Below are 17520 nucleotides of genomic sequence, written 5' to 3' on the forward strand. Positions count from 1 at the left end.
GGATTTCACTTCATCATAGTGTATGCCATAAGTAATGAAGACTCATTGCGCATTAACATGTGCAGGATTCACTGCTGCTTACAGTCCAGGTTTAAGTGCACGTTTCCACAAAACAAAGTGTATGGAGGCAAGCAATTCTTTTCACTTTATAACAGGCTGTTTACTATACAGCTCTAATTTAACTTAGATCTCATGCTAGAGAGAAAGACCATATCCATCCTCTTCTGGAAAGCTGAGCTTTGTAGCCTATGAGGATAAAAGATCAAGTTATAAAAGGAGAGTCCTGATAGTCAAGCTGGGAAATCTACTGGTGAATCAAACTAGGATGCTTTCTTTTAAAAGTTCGATTTGCTGCTGGAGCCCTGTTGTGTACTACTGGCCACAGAAGTCAGTCCTGCTCACTCAAATGACAAAGTTAATTACTCTTGATGTACAAGAGATATACTCTTGATACACAAGAGTGTATCTAGAGCTTTAGCCTGAAAGCTGTAGGTATGTAATGCATTAAGACATTTTTATTCCACCGCCTCAGGTCTTTCTCCACTATCCATAAAAGTTCCTACTAGCATATAAATTTAGGCAAATTAAGGGCCCACACTGAACAATTTTTTCAGTATTTCAGCACTATTTTCTAATTCCTAATTCATGCCTGAAATGGATTAAAAGTGCTAATCCTTGACAAGGCCGCCAAATGTGATGTTAGTTTATTGATGTGCTCTTTTAACGAACTTTGTTTTTTTGCCTATAAATTAAATTTAAACAGATCTTTGAAGGTCCTTCCCAAGTTAGTAAGTAAAGAACAGAGATCTCTGTGCTGAAACATCTCATGTCCTTGAGTTTCCTGTACAGTATGGCTGAGGAGGGGTTGACTTGTTTTCCTAAAAGAATGTGTTTGTGCCTTGATATGTGCATTGATATGGCCTTGCTGAAGTCTTCTCCGTCTCACACCACCTGAGTTGCCTTGGCTCACCTTGAAGAGTGCTCCAGCCTCTTCCCTTCCGTGACCTTTCTGCTCCTGTCTCAAGCTCTGGCATTGTTTGGTACCGTAGGTGGTTTCAAATGAGCTATCCCAGATGTGGTATATCATTGTTATGTGTAGGAGAGGCTCTGTTGTTCTGCAGGGAATCATTTTTGAGAACTTGTACATTTTTCATTATTTAGAGCATTATTTCAATTTTAGTCCTGTAAGTTTATGTTAGGAACATGCTGCTTTATTGAAGGAAATGTATTATTTTCAAAATACTGTAATAACGAAGCAGCAGTTTTATTCTCTGTTCTTCACTCTAGCATTTACATATGCTCACTTTCAAAACCATCAGGATACAGTCAGGATGTTATATTCAGAGCTTTCAACTCAGTAGAAACAACCATAACTTCAAGAATATAGAGACTTGTAAATCTGTAAGGAGCATTAACAGTGACATAAACATCAGACTGCCCTCAGGTTAACTGAAAGCATCCTAAAACCTGAAGATACTGGGGCTTCCCAGCCCTCTCCCTGGGCAGCTTCTCCTGGCAAGGAGAAAGCAAAGCAATGGGGATGTTCAGCAGCATGACAGGAGAGATCCAGGAGCAGTCCAGGGACCAGTAGGCTCCCATCACATCTCCTAGGACACCTTGATCTCAGCCCTCAGCCTCACATTCCCTGTGAGCTGCAATTAATCTTTCCAAACACCTTCTCAGCTGCAGAGAGGTGAGCTTCCAGGCTGGAGAGTAATAATCTACAGGCAAGTCACTAGTCCAGTCCATAAAATGTTAGACTCCCCCATCTTCATAGGGAAAAAAAAGGCAAAAGTAAGGCCGTTTCTACAGAACTGTTGTGAGTGATTTGTATCTTGCTTTTGTCTGCATGTACTCAGTCCAAGGGGATAAGGTCACTATGCAGCATCTTATGCAGTGTTTCTTGCTCTAGGATCTATAAGAGATTTCTAGTGCGGATAAGGCTTAAACTCTAATAAAGAAGATTCAAGGAACAATGAGAAAAACTTGCTCACAAGGCAGGGAGCAGACCACCATGGAGGCTGTGCTCAGTGTCCCTTATTACCTGGAGGAGAGGGCTCTCCAGGAAGGGCTCTGGCCTGGTGCTGTGCTGCTGCCTATGGTTGTGCCCATGCAGGAATTCCGCTGTGTCAGGGTGATCCTGGACCAAACCCAGTGCAGCTCCCAAAGGAGTATACCAGTTTATGGTACCTCCTGCTGAGGTGGAAGCTCGTTTTCAGAGATTATTTGTGGGATTTGTTTAAGTGCTCACTACAACATAGCAGGGATGTGCACCTCCTCTGCTAAGACTGCAGCTATGGTATAACCAGTGTTTCTAAACTGCTTATAAAAACGCTCTATCAGTCACAAACCTACAGTCTGGAATGTGTTATGGGATAAGAGGGTACTGTGACAGAGGAATGACAGGCTACTTGTATTTTGCAGGATTCCTTTCCAGTTCTGGCAACTATCAGGCACCAAACTGAGGTAGCTCCAGCCCAGCAGCCATGCTGGGACCGACTGCCAAGCTACGTATGTGGATTCACAGTACATACAAAAATGTGCCCCTATGTATTAAGGTCTTTTCCAACCCTAACTATTCTATGGTATGATTCTACATGGATAACTTGCTACTTGCAATATTTAATTCTGTTATGAAAACATGCAGTCACTGGTGCCAGGACTGCCAGCTCAGCAAAACACCATGGCTCTCCCACAGCACAAGAGACTCTGCCGGGGAGAGTTTGCAGCCTCAGACTCACCATCTGCCAGCAAAGCTCACCGTGCCAGTGCACAGATGTGTGAGTGCTGTTCTAAGATAAATAAAAATAAAATCCCATTTGTTTTCTAACTACCAAACTAACTCGTATTCAGAATTGGCACCTGGTTTTCCATAAAATCCAAGCTATATAGGGGCCAATGATGGGAAAAAATCAGCAAAAACTGTCTTAGATCATAGAATCATAGAATAGTTAGGGTTGGAAAGGACCTTAAGATTATCTAGTTCCAACCCCCCTGCCATGGGCAGGGACACCTCACACTAAACCATCTCACCCAAGGCCTCGTCCAACCTGGTCTTGAACACTGCCAGGGATGGAGCATTCACAACCTCCCTGGGCAACCCATTCCAGTGCCTCACCACCCTAACAGGAAAGAATTTCCTCCTTATATCCAATCTAAACTTCCCTTGTTTAAGTTTTAACCCGTTACTGCTTGTCCTGTCACTACAGTCTCTAACAAAGAGTTCCTCTCCATCATCCCTATAGGCCCCCTTCAGATACTGGAAGGCTGCTATGAGATCTCCACGCAGCCTTCTCTTCTCCAGGCTGAACAGCCCCAACTTCTTCAGCCTGTCTTCATACGGGAGGTGCTCCAGTCCCCTGATCATCCTCATGGCCCTTCTCTGGACTTGTTCCAACAGTTCCATGTCCTTTTTATGTTGAGGACACCAGAACTGCACACAATACTTCAAGTGAAGTCTCACAAGAGCAGAGTAGAGGGGCAGAATCACCTCCTTCCACCTGCTGGTGTCACGCTCCTTTTGATGCAGCCCAGGATACGGCTGGATTTCTGGGCTGCAAGCACACACTGAAGCTGTTTCATGTTCAGTTTCTCATCAACCAACACCCCCAAGTCCTTCTCTGCAGGGCTGCTCTGAATCTCTTCTCTGCCCAGCCTGTAGCTGTGCCTGGGATTGCTCCGACCCGGGTGTAGGACCTTGCACTTGGCATGGTTAGACTTCATGAGGTTGGCATCAGCCCACCTCTCAGGCATGCCAAGGTCCCTCTGGATGGCATTCCTTCCCTCCAGCGTATCAACTGAACCACACAGCTTGGTGTCATCGGCAAACTTGCTGAGGGTGCACTCAATCCCACTGTCCATGTCAGCAACGAAGATGTTGAACAAGACCGGTCCCAACACGGATCCCTGAGGGACACCACTCGTTACTGGTCTCCAGCCAGACACTGAGCCATTGACCACAACTCTTTGCATGCAGCCATCCAGCCAGTTCTTTATCCACCCAGTGGTCCACCTATGAAATTGATGTCTCTCCAATTTAGAGACAAGGATGTCATGTGGGACAGTGTCAGATGCTTTGCAAATTCCAGGTAGATGACATCAGCTGCTCCACCCCTGTCCATCAGTTCTGTGGCCCCATCATAGAAGGCCACCAAATTGGTCAGGCAGGATTTCCCCTTAGTGAAGCCATGCTGGCTGTCACCAAGCACCCTGTTGTTTTTCATGTGCCTTAGCATGCCTTCCAGGAGAATCTGCTCCAAGATTTTGCCAGACACAGAGGTGAGACTGACTGGTCTGTAATTCCCTGGGTCATCCATTTTCCCCTTCTTGAAAATGGGGGTTATATTTCCCTTTTTCCAGTCGTTGGGAACTTCACCTGACTGCCATGATTTCTCAAGTATGATGGACAGTGGCTTAGCAACTTCATTTGCCAGCTCCTTCAGGACCTGTGGATGGATTTCATCAGGACCCATGGACTTGTGCACGTTCAGATTTTTAAGATGGTCTTGAACCAGTTCCTCTCCTACAGTGGGCACAAGGTCTTCATTCTCACAGTCCCTGTGTCTGCCTTCCAAGACTTGGGTGGTTTGGTCAGAGCCTTTGCCAGTGAAGACCGAGGCAAAGAAGTCATTCAGAACCTCAGCCTTCTCCAAATCCTGTGTAGGCAGTTCTCCCAAGAGCTTCCTGAGGGGGCCTACGTTGTCCCTAGTCTGTTTTTTATTTGCTATGTACCTGTAGAATCCCTTCCTGTTATCCTTAGTATCCCTAGCCAAGTTTAATTCTAACTGAGCCTTAGCTTTCCTAACCTGGTCCCTAGCTTCTCGGACAACATCCCTGTACTCTTCCCATGCCGCCTGTCCTTGCTTCCACTTATTATAAGCCTCTTTTTTCATTTGAATTTTCCTCAGGAGCTCCTTACCCATCCAAGGAGGTCTCCTGGCCCTCCTGCTGCACTTCCTTCTGGTTGGGATGCAACACTCCTGAGCTTGTAGCAGGTGACCCTTGAACATCAACCAAGACTCTCAGGCCCCCCTGCCCTCTAGGGCTGTATCCCATGGAACTTTACTGAGCAGGTTTCTGAAGAATCCAAAGTCTGCTCCCTTGAAGTCCAGGGCAGTGAGCTTGCTGCACGCTCTTCTCATTGCCTGAGGATCTCAAACTCGAGTGTCTCATGATCACTGCATCCAAGGCTGCCCTGGAGCGTCACATTTCCAATGAGCCCTTCCCTGTTGGTGAGCACGAGGTCAAGCATGGCACCTCTCCTTGTTGGCTCCTCTATTACTTGCAGAAGGAAGTTCTCTTCTACACAGTCGAGGAACCTCCTGGATTGCTTGTGCCGGGCTGTACCGTCCTTCCAACTGATGTCAGGGTGATTGAAGTCACCCATGAGAACAAGGGCCTGCGAGCGTGAGGCTTTTCCTATCTGTCTATGGAGTGCTTCATCTGCAGGTTCTCCTTGATCAGGCGGTCTGTAACAGATCCCCACAGTAATGTCCCCCATCGCTGTTTTCCCTTTAACCCTGACCCACAAACTCTCTGTTAACTGCTCACCTGTCCCCAGACACAGTTCCATACTCTCCTAACCTAAAGGGCAACTCCCCCTCCCTGCCTGCCAGGCCTGTCTTTCCTAAAGAGCCTGTAACCTTCCATTCCAACACTCCAGTCATAGGAGCCATCCCGCCATGTTTCTGTGATGCCTATTATATCATACTCCCGTAGATGTGCAAACATCTCTTATTCCTCTTGTTTGTTGCCCATGCTACGGGCATTTGTATAGAGGCATCTGAGCTGAGCTCCAAATGAAGCTGGCTGATTGGCTGGAGCAGCTGGAATATCTCTACATTGCTCCGAGCATTTATTATAGGTGCTGGAGCATTTATTATAGGATATTACCAGGCTGAGAAGTCACTGCCATCAGCTAAAGCACCACGAGGCTGTTATAACCAGCCCCACGATTCTGCCAAAGACAGTCAGTTAAAGCACCAGGGCTGAGTGAGAAAAAGGTTTTCCAGTCAAATTGCATTTGAGACTATGAAGACTTTCCATATTCTGGGAGAGAAAACAGTAAAACACTTCTGTGGACTGAACATGTCAAAAAGCCTCTCACAGCCTGGGATTGACTCATTCAAACTGGACCCCTGAAAAAACTATTGAACATTCTGATTTTGACCTTGAAACTATTCTACTACACAGAAATATGGCAGGGAAACAATTTTCTTACTTTAAAAGTCAAAATTTGATTATTTCTATTATTTCAAAACAATTCTTTATAATTTAAAAAGCTGTCATTTTTCCCAGCACACAGTCTTGGCATTTCGTATATTTCTTTATAATTTAAATGTTAATAATCCCAACAGCTCACAAGCTTTATTTTTAGTTTGCAGAGATCATTCACATTAATGGATCTTCTAATGTTTTACTTCAGTTCGTTCATTTTCCTCCCTCAGTGAATAACAGACTACTCAGAAATCAACACAGCTTGTTAGAAAAAAGACAAAATGCCTATTAAATTATCAAGTGCATTTCTCATCAGACTGCAGCTATCATTCTCTGCAAAGAAAAAAAATATAGTTTAATTGACTTCCTAGCAAAAGCAATGTTTAGACAGATGGTGCTGAGAATCATCTGACTGTTATTCTTCAAATTGTCATGTTTAAGTGACAGGGACACTTGGGAAGCATGAATAGGCAGGAGTAGGTGCTGTCTATGCTTGAGACAGGCTGCAGAAGGACACTTGTCCTTCTGGCTACTGCCTGCTGTGAGAAGCGATGGGCAGCACATCACACCCTCCTGACGCCATCAAAATGCTTTAAAAGCAGCTTGCATTTACTGGGCTGTATGAAAAAAAATACTTGTAAGGTTGTGAGGTGGTATGGAGCTGGCAGGCTGTAACTGAGCCAGTTGAGCATCGCTGAGCGCCAGCATGTGCAGTTCAGAGCAGGGCACCCAGCGGTTCTGGGACCCCAAAGCATTCCCTCAAGGAGCCTGCATCCCCCTCTGCCACCATGCAAAACAGCCTGAAGAATTTCCCAGCCAGGAGTGACTGCTTTACTGCTTGTTCATCTGAAAACTAAGGATGCTGCAGAGGTAAATTAAGCTTTAAGGCAGGAGAGTTGAAAAAGAAGAGAAATTCAATTTCCTAAATTAAAGAGTCCATTCATAAAGTGAATACCAATACTCTGCTCATTAACAGGCATTTGTGGAAATGAAGTCCATTTGCTTCAATTCTTTTTAATTTCATTCTCATTGTTTGGGGCTTTATATATAAAAATCATGAATAATTTTAGGCTTGTGACCTTTAGAAAAGTGCTAATACTGATGATCATCTCCAGAAAGTTTTTTCTATGATAAAAAATATATTTAAGATGTTCCTTCAAGATTCAGTTCTCTTAAGAAGCTTTTCAAAGCAGGAAAGATCCCTGCTTATAAATTATTTAGGCTTAGTATTGCTGAGAAATTGAGTGGCAGAATCAATGGCAAGTGCAAAGGAGTAAGACCATTTTAGGATCACAGGCCATCCTGCCCTTTTCCTGCCACGTTTTGACTTGCCAGAAGAGAAAAAAAAATCCTGTAAATGGGATTTTAAGAGCAATTGGAGTCAGACCGCACTGCTGGAACACTTACTTGGGAACATGACTGCTTCATTGAGGATCCGGAGATGCTCCCAGCCAGCAAAGCTGCTTAAGATAGGATGGTAATGGGAGGCAGGGTTATTAGGACTAGTTACTCATCTGTTGCCAAACCACCCAAGGGCTCTAATTATGTGCCAAGACAAAGCTTTAAGAGTAGTCCAAGGAGCAAGACAGAAAGGACCCTAAAAGTAATCAAAAAATCTTCCTGTTTAACTCTTCACAGCAGCTTTGGCTACACTAATAATAGTCTGCTCTGATAAAAGCCACATGTGGCTTTGCAGTACAAAAGCTTAGCTTACCTGGGTTTGCAAGACAAGGGCCCAGGAGCATAGTCTTCTTCAGGGTGAGTGTGCCCTAAGTGTTAACATCAGGGCAAACCAAGGTGCTGCAGCCAGGACTCATGGGAGGATGCTGAACACCGCTGAATGCGGGTTGAGGAGCAGCAAGAGCAACGCGAGGCTGCCTTTACTGGAGTGCCCATCAGAGCCACGTAATCTGCCCCATGATGGGGAGGCAACATAGAAGCTGCTGCTCTTTAGGAAGCCTTCCTCCCTCTGTAATTCTGCCCAGGCTGTAGTGGCTTCAGAGGTCATCAGAGAAGGCTAGATTTGCACAGAAGGCTTGTGATGCCTTTCTCTCTTCCTAGCTTTGCTCTGTCTACTGGCGATGCTTCCAGTCAGTAGTGGTTCCATGTCAGTAATGTGGCTCTTGGATAGGGATGTAGGGACCTGACATCGAGGCTGCTTTCCTTATTCCAAGCCTCAGCAGATAAAATCTTGCCAAACAGGGCTTTCTTTAACCAGGAGCTCAATCCGTCTGTGACAGCAGTAACAAAACATAGGAGAAGCACCATCTGTTCATCTAGGAAGGTACCAGTGGTAACAATCCTCACCTACAGCAATTGTAGCCTCTAACAGATGCATATTATTCAGTTTTTTAAAATACTAGGAATCAGCTTAACCACAGGATTGCTGTTCCAGGAGGATTTATTGTTATTCATGTTACACTGACAGCCTGCCTTTGGTAACGAGCATCATATTGATGATGCTGATTACAGCTTCTGTTATGACAGCATTGAGTCCTGTAATAAATCCTTAGTGCTCAACTTCCCGCACCTTGCTCTGCACTCAGGGCAAGTGGGACCATGAGATGTGATGGAGCTACTGCTGCCAGGAGCATGACCAGTAGTAGCCTGGTGAGGAGAAAGTCCACCCCAGCGGCTTTCCCCTACGGCTTTGCAGGCACAGGCTGCCTCACAGGCATATCCCGTATCTCCAGCCCTGCACTGCGCATCCTTCTCCAGCACCAGCTTCTGTGTTTGACCCCAGTTCCCATTGCAATAAAGTTACAGTTTTCTGTTTTTTCAGGTGTCAGTAAATGCCATATGGACTGCAGCTATTTTGGAGTAGAGAAAAAATAAATGCCCATTCTAAACTAGCTGGGATTCTCTCTGCATTCAGCCTTACTGGCCAGCCAGCAAGCAGTGCTTGGCCTGTCTTGGGGTCTTTTTGCACCCTGGGCTTTCTACTCACTGATTCTGGACTCCTGGAGATGGATGTGGAATTTACAGCCTTGCTAAAACCTTGTGTTTTTCCCCCAGATTTTGTCTAGAAACCGCACATTGCACCTGGGCTTTGGTGACACAAGAGCATCAGGTAAGTTGAGGGAGTCACCCCAATCACTCCATAGCTTGGGCATTACTGAAAGGGAATTTGGATCCCAGCATCCAAAGCCAGGAGCTGTGAGGCCAGCTGTGCCCTCAGACACTCTGCTATTCACCTTGCTTTGCTAACAGGCTCTTGAATTAAATAACATTTTGTTGCCTAAGGTGACAATGCTGGTGTGAGCTCTTCAGATAAGCAGAAAATACCTATGTATGAGGTTGTGTTTGAGTATGTTCTTAAAGATGCTGCAGATCACCAGGGAAAGGGAGGGCTGTAAACGGAACTATCTCATTGATGGTAGCAGGGATTCCTGAATGGGGCTTGCTGTTGTCTGACAGATGCTGAGCAAGGGTGGTTATAGGAGCACACGGTGGCTGACAGGGGGGGTATCCACCCAGCCTGTTTGCTAATGACAGACCCATCAGATCAGCCTGTGGGCAGTGCCTCATTGCTGTTTTAGTCAATAAACCCCACTGGGTGAAACTAACTGGAATGTTTATTACAAATAATACTTGACAGGATGAAATTAGCACATAGCCACTTATGTTGGTTAATGAGGTCTGAAATACAATCCTATAAATCATCAACAACAGCCATCTGGTGACAGACACATGGGAAGAAGAGCAGGTGATTATAACACATCCTCATCATTGCAGTGACAAGGGTTTAAAATAGCAGCATACCTTCACACAGGACACCACTGGGGTAGACTAAGAAATGATCAGTTATGTACCTGCTTGCATTGTTTCCCTTGCAAGCAGACATCATGCTAGGAAGCAAGACTGCAACTCAGGGCTGCTGTAGCAAAGAAGCTATTCACCATATCCAGGTGTAGCGTGATGGGTCCTTGAATCACCCTGTTGGGCAAGAAAGATCTGGATATGTTGTCCCTCCCTCCACGAACGGAGAAGAAAGTTGTATCTGCTGTGTTAGAATGATGTAGATCTGGGTTTAAGAGTCAAATAGAAAGTCTCTGGGTGTTTTCCAACCCTAACAGGGCAAGTACCAAGGTTATCGTTCTATAGATGTGCCACGCTTTGGTACCAGTGAAAACTAAGGAAAAAGAGGACCAACCTGAAATTGTTGAATAATTACAAGAAATGCTGCATTAATCTGCAAAATATATCATCCAGTAAAATTAGTTGTTCTCCCAATTTAGAAGGCAGTCGAGGCTTTCCATATATACATCTATTTTTATCCAAGGTCTGTAGTAAAACACAGCAGGAGTCAATTACTTCATTACAGCAAGTTATATTTACTGTCCAATATTTTTTTCATTTAGGCAGTAAATCTACTTGGAAGACAACCGCATGTAGCAGGAGGTAAGACTGTGGGGGAGGCTCCACAAAATCCCTCTGTGCACAGCTGGATCACAGCTGCAAAATCATCTCTGCAAACAGTGTTCTTAGTAGCTGGACCTGCTTCACAGGCACACAGATCTCCTGCACTATTACCCAATTCACAGCATATTCGGTGTTGGGAATAAGTGCCAGAACTCTGCTTATTTATTGATTTTATTTATTTATACACCTGGTCATCACCTGGGGTCATACCTGACTGCTCTAGACAGTCCCTTCTCACCTGATCCTTCTAGCAAGCATTGCAGTCTTTTGATAGAGAGTAAATAAGTATCTGCTGACTTATTTTCTCACATGGTGCTCATTTGGTTTTCCCACCTACGTGAGTGCAGTGGTAACACTTCATCTCATCTCTATCATTTTAATAATTAAGATCATCCTACAACAGTGTAAGATTTGCTGTGGTGACATTTTTCACACTAGTAACAGTTATATTTGCTACCTATTTACCTGGGTTACCACTCCTGGGATGCTGCCACTGCAGCAGGCGTTGTGTCTGCCAGCAATCCCCTATCTACTGACAAGTGTTGAGAAGTGCTTGGACATCCCTGGTTCTTACAGAAGTCTATGATTCAATTCTTTCTCTGGCCTTTGCTGGACTTTCTGCAGTCTCCATCCCCCAGAACTGATTACTGCTGTTTTGCAAACCCCACATCTTGAAGTATTTTATCACCTAACACTAAAAGGGCTTCAAGAGCACAGCAATTCTCAAAGCAACATTGACTGCATCTGCTAGAGGTAAAACAAGCAATTACACAAAGCACACTAATGGCAGAATATTTGAGCAGAATATCTGAGTTTTAGAAGCTTATCAGGGATCTCAATTTTGTGACTTGTTTTCAAATTTCCTCCATAAGCCATGTGTCATGAAAAGAACACAAACACTGCAAAAGGTACTTGAAAATATTATTTCAGTCAGCAGTAAAATGAAACAATACAATGGAAGATTAATTTCACCTCAGAGCATGCTGAGTGATGACACAAATACCCATTCAGAAGATGCAAAAGGCGTTGTGCCCGAAAAGATGAGTGTGATGATGAGCTTAATGGGTTGTTTAAAGTGATAAAGTGCCAGTTTCTAAATAGAAACTATGCTTTAAATATTTAATCAGACTTTGAACAATCTCGCCTTTTTTCCTTGGCTAAAAACAGATGCCAAAAAAATGGCATTTTTCTTCAAGTATCCAAAATGTTTGATACAGAAATTAAGCAGGAGGAGGAAGATTTAGTTAGATTTGAACCTGTTTGGGTACTTTCTAGTCAAAGCAGTGATGTTTCAATGCAGATCCCAACACCCTGTAAAACCAACTATGAGATTAGTCTGTGCCTTTTGACCTTCCAATGGGTTATGCACCTATGAGTGTACATGGGAGTGTTTTTTCCCATGAATCCACGTTGCTCCGATGCCTCGCAGCAAGTGTCAGGTTGGCACCATGGCCACAGCCTGGTATCCCCTCACCAGCTCTTTCCCAGCAAAAGGGTGTTCAACCTTAGTGTGAGGCTAGCAACAGGACACACTAGAAGTGCTGCATCCCACCATCTGTGCACTAACCCCACCAAGCAGGGACCCCTATGCTTCCTACCACACCTTCTGCGTCGCTCTCCTCTCCCATCTGCTTTAGACTCTCTCAGCATTTCTCTCCCTTCTCCTCTCCAGCCCTGGGCATCCCTTGCTTTCCCTGGGGTCCAGGAGTTTTGCAGTTTGTGCTGCCATGAACAGCAGCCACACAGAGAGGTGGCTTCCCTTTTGCCCACATGCCCACAGAATAACCTATATATTGCCATCAGAAGACATTACAAACACTTAAAAGAATTAGAAGTGAGATGACAAACAATCCTGTTTGAAGCCAGGCCAAGGCCATCAGCTGCTATTTTGCCACATTCAAGGTAAAACTCAGAGGGGTGGCAGGAAGGTCACAATGCACCATCATAGAGTCCTGGTACAACAGGGTCACTCCTACCCAGAGGGCTCCCCTGAGGCAGAGGGATCCCCACCCTGCTACTGAAGGACCCTGTGCACAAGCACTGTGGGAGCAGTGATCTGACAGCACAGGGAAGTTTCTGATGGTTTTAGCTTTGATCCCACAAGATCAGCCACATTGACCTGCTCACACTGACAGTGCCACTCTGCTGTTTCCGGCAAGCCCTGTTAAGGACCAGGGTGTTTTGCTGTAGCCCAGGTTAAAAAACCCAAGAGGCTTTTTTCCTTTCAAAATATCTGCCTCTGTCCTGTCCGCCTGGAAAAGCCGCTGTCCTTCTTTTTTTTTTTTTTTTTGCCAAGGCCACAGCATTGCATTTTGAAAGAAGGAAATACTTTTGTGGCTGGATGCTCGATATCCCAATGACAGATTGTTCCCTGACTGCAGCAAGCCAGCATCTCTGTTGGAGCAGGGATTGCGAGCACCCCTCCGGCAGGCATGGGGCTGGGCTTGTTTTGGCTTTTTGAAGAGTTGTGTCATTGGCAGCCAGGAATAAATTAACATTCAAGTGAGTCTGTTTGGATAACAGAAAATGCAAAAGCTCCTCATGGCAAGTGATCCCCTGTAAAGCAGCATTACAAGTTTGGCAGGCACCCAACTGGCACCAGAGCTCTGAGCAGCAAATACACACCACTTAGCTGGTGATGTGTAAAGGGCACTTCTTAACAATTTCCGCCTTGAAAACTGTCTTGTGAAATCTTCCAACTTGGGTTGTGTTCATACATCACCCAGATCAGCTGCATATCATTCAGTGTAGGTATTAGTCCCAGGCTTTAAATAAATCTAGCATCTGTGTCACCCACCAGCAGTAACAGTGTGACACCTTTTTTTAGCTTTTCTTTTTCCCCTTCTGTTTGGCACAGATGCTGGGTTGGTTAAAAAGTTCCTAGAATGACTGGGTTTACACCCATCTTGTTTTAGTCAGAAGCTCCCTGTGTTTGGAGACAAAAATCACAATGTGGTCCCATCTATAGATTAGATTTCCATAAAATCTTCCTTTTCCAGTCCTATTTTCAGCAATGCCCTCACTGATCAGACTCCACAGTCAACTATGAACATGCTGCTCTTTTATTTTGTCACAGAGTATTTGAGCTAAGCGATAGGTACCTCAGTCCAGTCTGACTTTTCCTGAAGGAACCTGATGGGACCGTGTCTCTCCTCCATCAATCTTCATGTGCACAAAGGGAAGAATCTGGACAGCAATTCCTCCCCAAAGCAGCTATGTCAGAGCCCACATCTGTTTTATCAGGTGCCATGGCACTCGCCATACTTCCTTATGGAGAGAGTAAACAAAACACGCTTGAGTCCTGTGCAGATTTGACTTGCCCCTTGCTAAAGGTTACCACTTTTAATATGTAGGCTTAGTCCTCCTGGCAGTTCCACAGAGAGGGATACACATATACACAGAATGGCAAATGTGGGCTTTTTTCTGCAGCAAGATGCAATGGGAAATCATCAAGCACAACAGGGTTCCTTCTCTGCCTCCCTATGGCGACCTCAGCCTCAGCTCTACCTCCAATACCCTTCAAAACAGAGGGGCTACAGCCTGCCCTGTTGGGCACCATATTTGAAGTATTTTGTTGCTGCTGTTGCAAGAACAAAGTCAGCAGGAGACGGGTTGCATGGGACACACAACGCCACGGCATCAGGACACAACAGCCATGAGCTGCAGCAGGGACAGTGCAGCAGCGTGCAGCAACCTGCCCTGGGGAGCATCCCTGGCTGGAAAAGAGAAGTGCAGCTCCAGGCTGATGTTGTGCAACCTGTCTCCTTTGCTACCAGCTGAGTATTGCTCTTTCCAAGCAGGTTATGTTTTGCTTTGCCCTCCCACTGCTTTTTAGGCTTCTTGGGAATTACACAGGTAAGACAGAATCAAAAATCAAGCAACCACCCTCCAGCAATAGCTTATTTTCACTGCAAAGAAGTGGTGAAAGGGATTTGGACAAATCCAAAATTCATTGCTGTCCAAGGGGTGTGGAAATCCACAAGTGCTCTCTGCCATTTACAGAGGATTGAGAAAAAATCTGACGTGCATGGGCAGAGATGTCACTCACCTGCACGGGCATGAGTACATCTAGGCTTCAACAGCTCTGTGGTTCCTCCTGTGAGAAGGAGGTTTCCTTCACTTAGCTCTGTTCCTCCTTCACTTCCCTGCAGGTACTTGATAGAGATTGAGCAGACTGCATCTTGTGTACGCGTGAGGCAGGGACACCAGCCACTGGCCCTGGGACCTCTGTGTAGGAAGGGTAAGAAAACAGCATCTCCATACAGTGGGTTTCAGGCCAGTGGCTGATACATATCAGCAGTAAATTTAATCTCCAGATATATTATCTTGAATGCCCCTGCACATCCATAAATGATGTTCCACACTGGCATTGCAGAAACACTAAATGCTTACTGTTTCTATGTTTTCTTTAATTAAAATGTATTTAAAGCCTGAGTACAGATCAAGATTGAATTCTAGTGATTTGTTGCTCACAGTGTTGAGCACTCATTGCCTTTCAGCTCTTGTACACTCTTCCTGACTGTAACATGAGAATTATTTTATCTTCCTGGGTTTGAATCTGATAGCTGAAATGTGGTGGGTTTTTTTGTTGTTTTTTTTTAGTAAAAAATGACTCTTTTTCCAAGTAAGCCTTGACTTCAAAGTTGCTTTTCTCTGCCTTTCAGATCCTACCTTTAGGATGGAGTACACTGCCATCTGCTCTGTGATAGACTGTTCATTAGAAAGACGTCCTCATAGTAATGGATGGACACAGATCTGTTTCTGCTCCTGCACTCTCTGCCCAGGCTCCTCCAAAGGCTGATGGATCCAGGAGAAGCTTAGGTCCAATTTAATTTCTGAGGTGTGAACCAAAGTCTGCTGGGAAAGGTAACGTTTGCTCCCCTCCATCGGTCACAGAACAGACGAAAGTTGGCTGAGGCTGTGGTTAAGCAGGTGTGGGAGAGCTGTTCCCTGCACAAACCTTGGGGATGAAAAGGGGCTGCAGGAGTAGGAATAACGAGGTAACTAATGACATTGTCACCTCCATAGGCAAGCCCTGAGGAACGGCGTCAGATGCTGACAGTCACCTGGGTTACCTGGCTCCCTCAAGCATGTCTGAAAAGCCCTGGAAAGTTTGTTCCTGGGATCTGGCTATGGCTGCTTCTTTCAGCAAGTTCCCTGTCACCTGGGCAATGCCAGCATGCTGCTGTGGAGGTGAGCTATTTTAGAAATCCAGTCTAGGGGCCCTACTAGAGATACAGCTCATTGAATTCGAGCTGAGTACGTGGCTGTTGCTGTCAGTATAGCTGTGCTCTGCGCCGGAGCTATGCTGAAGTCATGCAACAGAGAAATACACACAGACTCCAGCCTCTCCTCCTGTGTACGAGGCCATGAAAAGAGCAGCCATGTGTGCACTTTCTGTTACATCATATGGGTTTGGTGAACAAACACCTGCAGAACTGGAGGTGCTGACTGTGCATGGCTCAGGCTGTAAGGGACATGCAGATTGGCCATGCCAGCAGGCTTCCACTGGCTGCTTTGGGCCTCTGATCCCTTCCTCCCTGCTGCTTTAGGATCCACTATGGTGGGTGGTGAAACCACTGGTATGTTTCTATGGGTGCCTCTTTGTAATGCTACTTTTTGGGTAACATTATTTTGGGGTTCGTCTCTTCCAAGCTCTAATGCTTGATGGTAGCAGTGAAGAGGTTGTGCTAGAACTTGCTCGCACCAGGGCAGACAAGGTCTGGGATCTCGCTTTTCTCTGTCCTTCCAGAGAAACGTTGACATGGCATGATGGGGTGCTATTGGGAGAAATGTGAGCTTCTTCAAACTGCTGTCTGAGCTCTGCAGCAGTTCATACCCTTTTTAGAGGCTATTTTAAGCCAGGAGGAGTACTGAACTTTAACTTACATTGCTTCTGCCATCTCAGCTAGTTCGCTGAGAAATAGCACTCACAGTCACAATGATGCCTGAATCTCGACATCTCAAAGTGCAAAAAGTGGATCTGTCTTCAAGGGAAAGAAGTTGCTATCTGTGGTCCAGACAGTGTTCAGATCCTTGGAGAAAGATGAATGAAAGCTAGAGACACTTACGCTAGTGCTCATGGCCAGCCTGGGGCTCCCTGGAGCACACAGCCAGGCCTCCTGGGCTCCACCAGCCCTCTGTTACTCTGCAAGAGCTATGGCTGAGCGGTACTTGGAGGGGTCAGAGCACATCAGCCAGGGCAGGCACTGGCCCAGGTATAGGGCATTTTACAGGCCTCCCAAGGGGAGAGAGGAAAACTGCAGAGAGGAAACTGCACGGAGCAGCTGGGTGAGGCTCCTGCAACATTACCTCCATCTCCCTGCAGTCAGGTTGCTCACAGTTGTGCCATCCCCACCACTGCAGTGACTTTTCCTGTACACACCAGAATAAGCAGCGTGCCCTTTCAGTAGATCCACACCCAGGCCATTGAGTCTCCATACCTGCTCTTCAATGTCCTCCATTTCAGTACTTGCACTGTAACTTTAGCTTCTCGTCATCATGCTGTCTCATACCCTGTGTGAGAACGAGTGCATTGCTTGCATTCACACCCTTCCCCTCGCAGAGTGGCACTTCAAAGAAGTCCATGTAGTGACACAAGTGATTTTTATTCAGTTGTAGGACTGTATTTTATGCTCTGAAGGAGCACTTACTTTGCATAAAGGCTTTGGTATTTTTATAGAAATGGCTATAACTGTGTTATTTCATATGAGGAAGAATTTATTAAGCTTTGATCTGGATCTATTACGCAAATGACTAATAACAACCCATCTTCATTACCAGATCAGTGCTTGGGCCCGGGCTATTAAATTCCCCTTCCCTTCAGTCTGCATCAGACTGCCATGTTAGGCTGCGACATAATCAGGATTCATAAAACCAGCC

General features: G+C 45.4%; 1 long non-coding RNA gene across 1 annotated transcript in view; it reads left to right on the top strand.

Moving 5' to 3' along the window:
- The window catches only part of LOC134160857 (uncharacterized), a 28205-nt gene extending 17587 nt beyond the window's left edge, over positions 1-10618 (top strand). Inside the window, exons 2-3 of the long non-coding RNA XR_009963718.1 lie at positions 9232-9286; positions 10578-10618. This is a non-coding gene — a long non-coding RNA (uncharacterized LOC134160857). The remainder of the gene's footprint in view (positions 1-9231; positions 9287-10577) is intronic.
- Positions 10619-17520: the final 6902 nt, after the last annotated feature.

The sequence above is a fragment of the Pezoporus occidentalis genome, unplaced genomic scaffold (assembly GCF_034315485.1).
Source record: "Pezoporus occidentalis ecotype Australia unplaced genomic scaffold, CSIRO_AGI_Poc_V1 ctg165, whole genome shotgun sequence".
Taxonomy (NCBI): domain Eukaryota; kingdom Metazoa; phylum Chordata; class Aves; order Psittaciformes; family Psittacidae; genus Pezoporus; species Pezoporus occidentalis.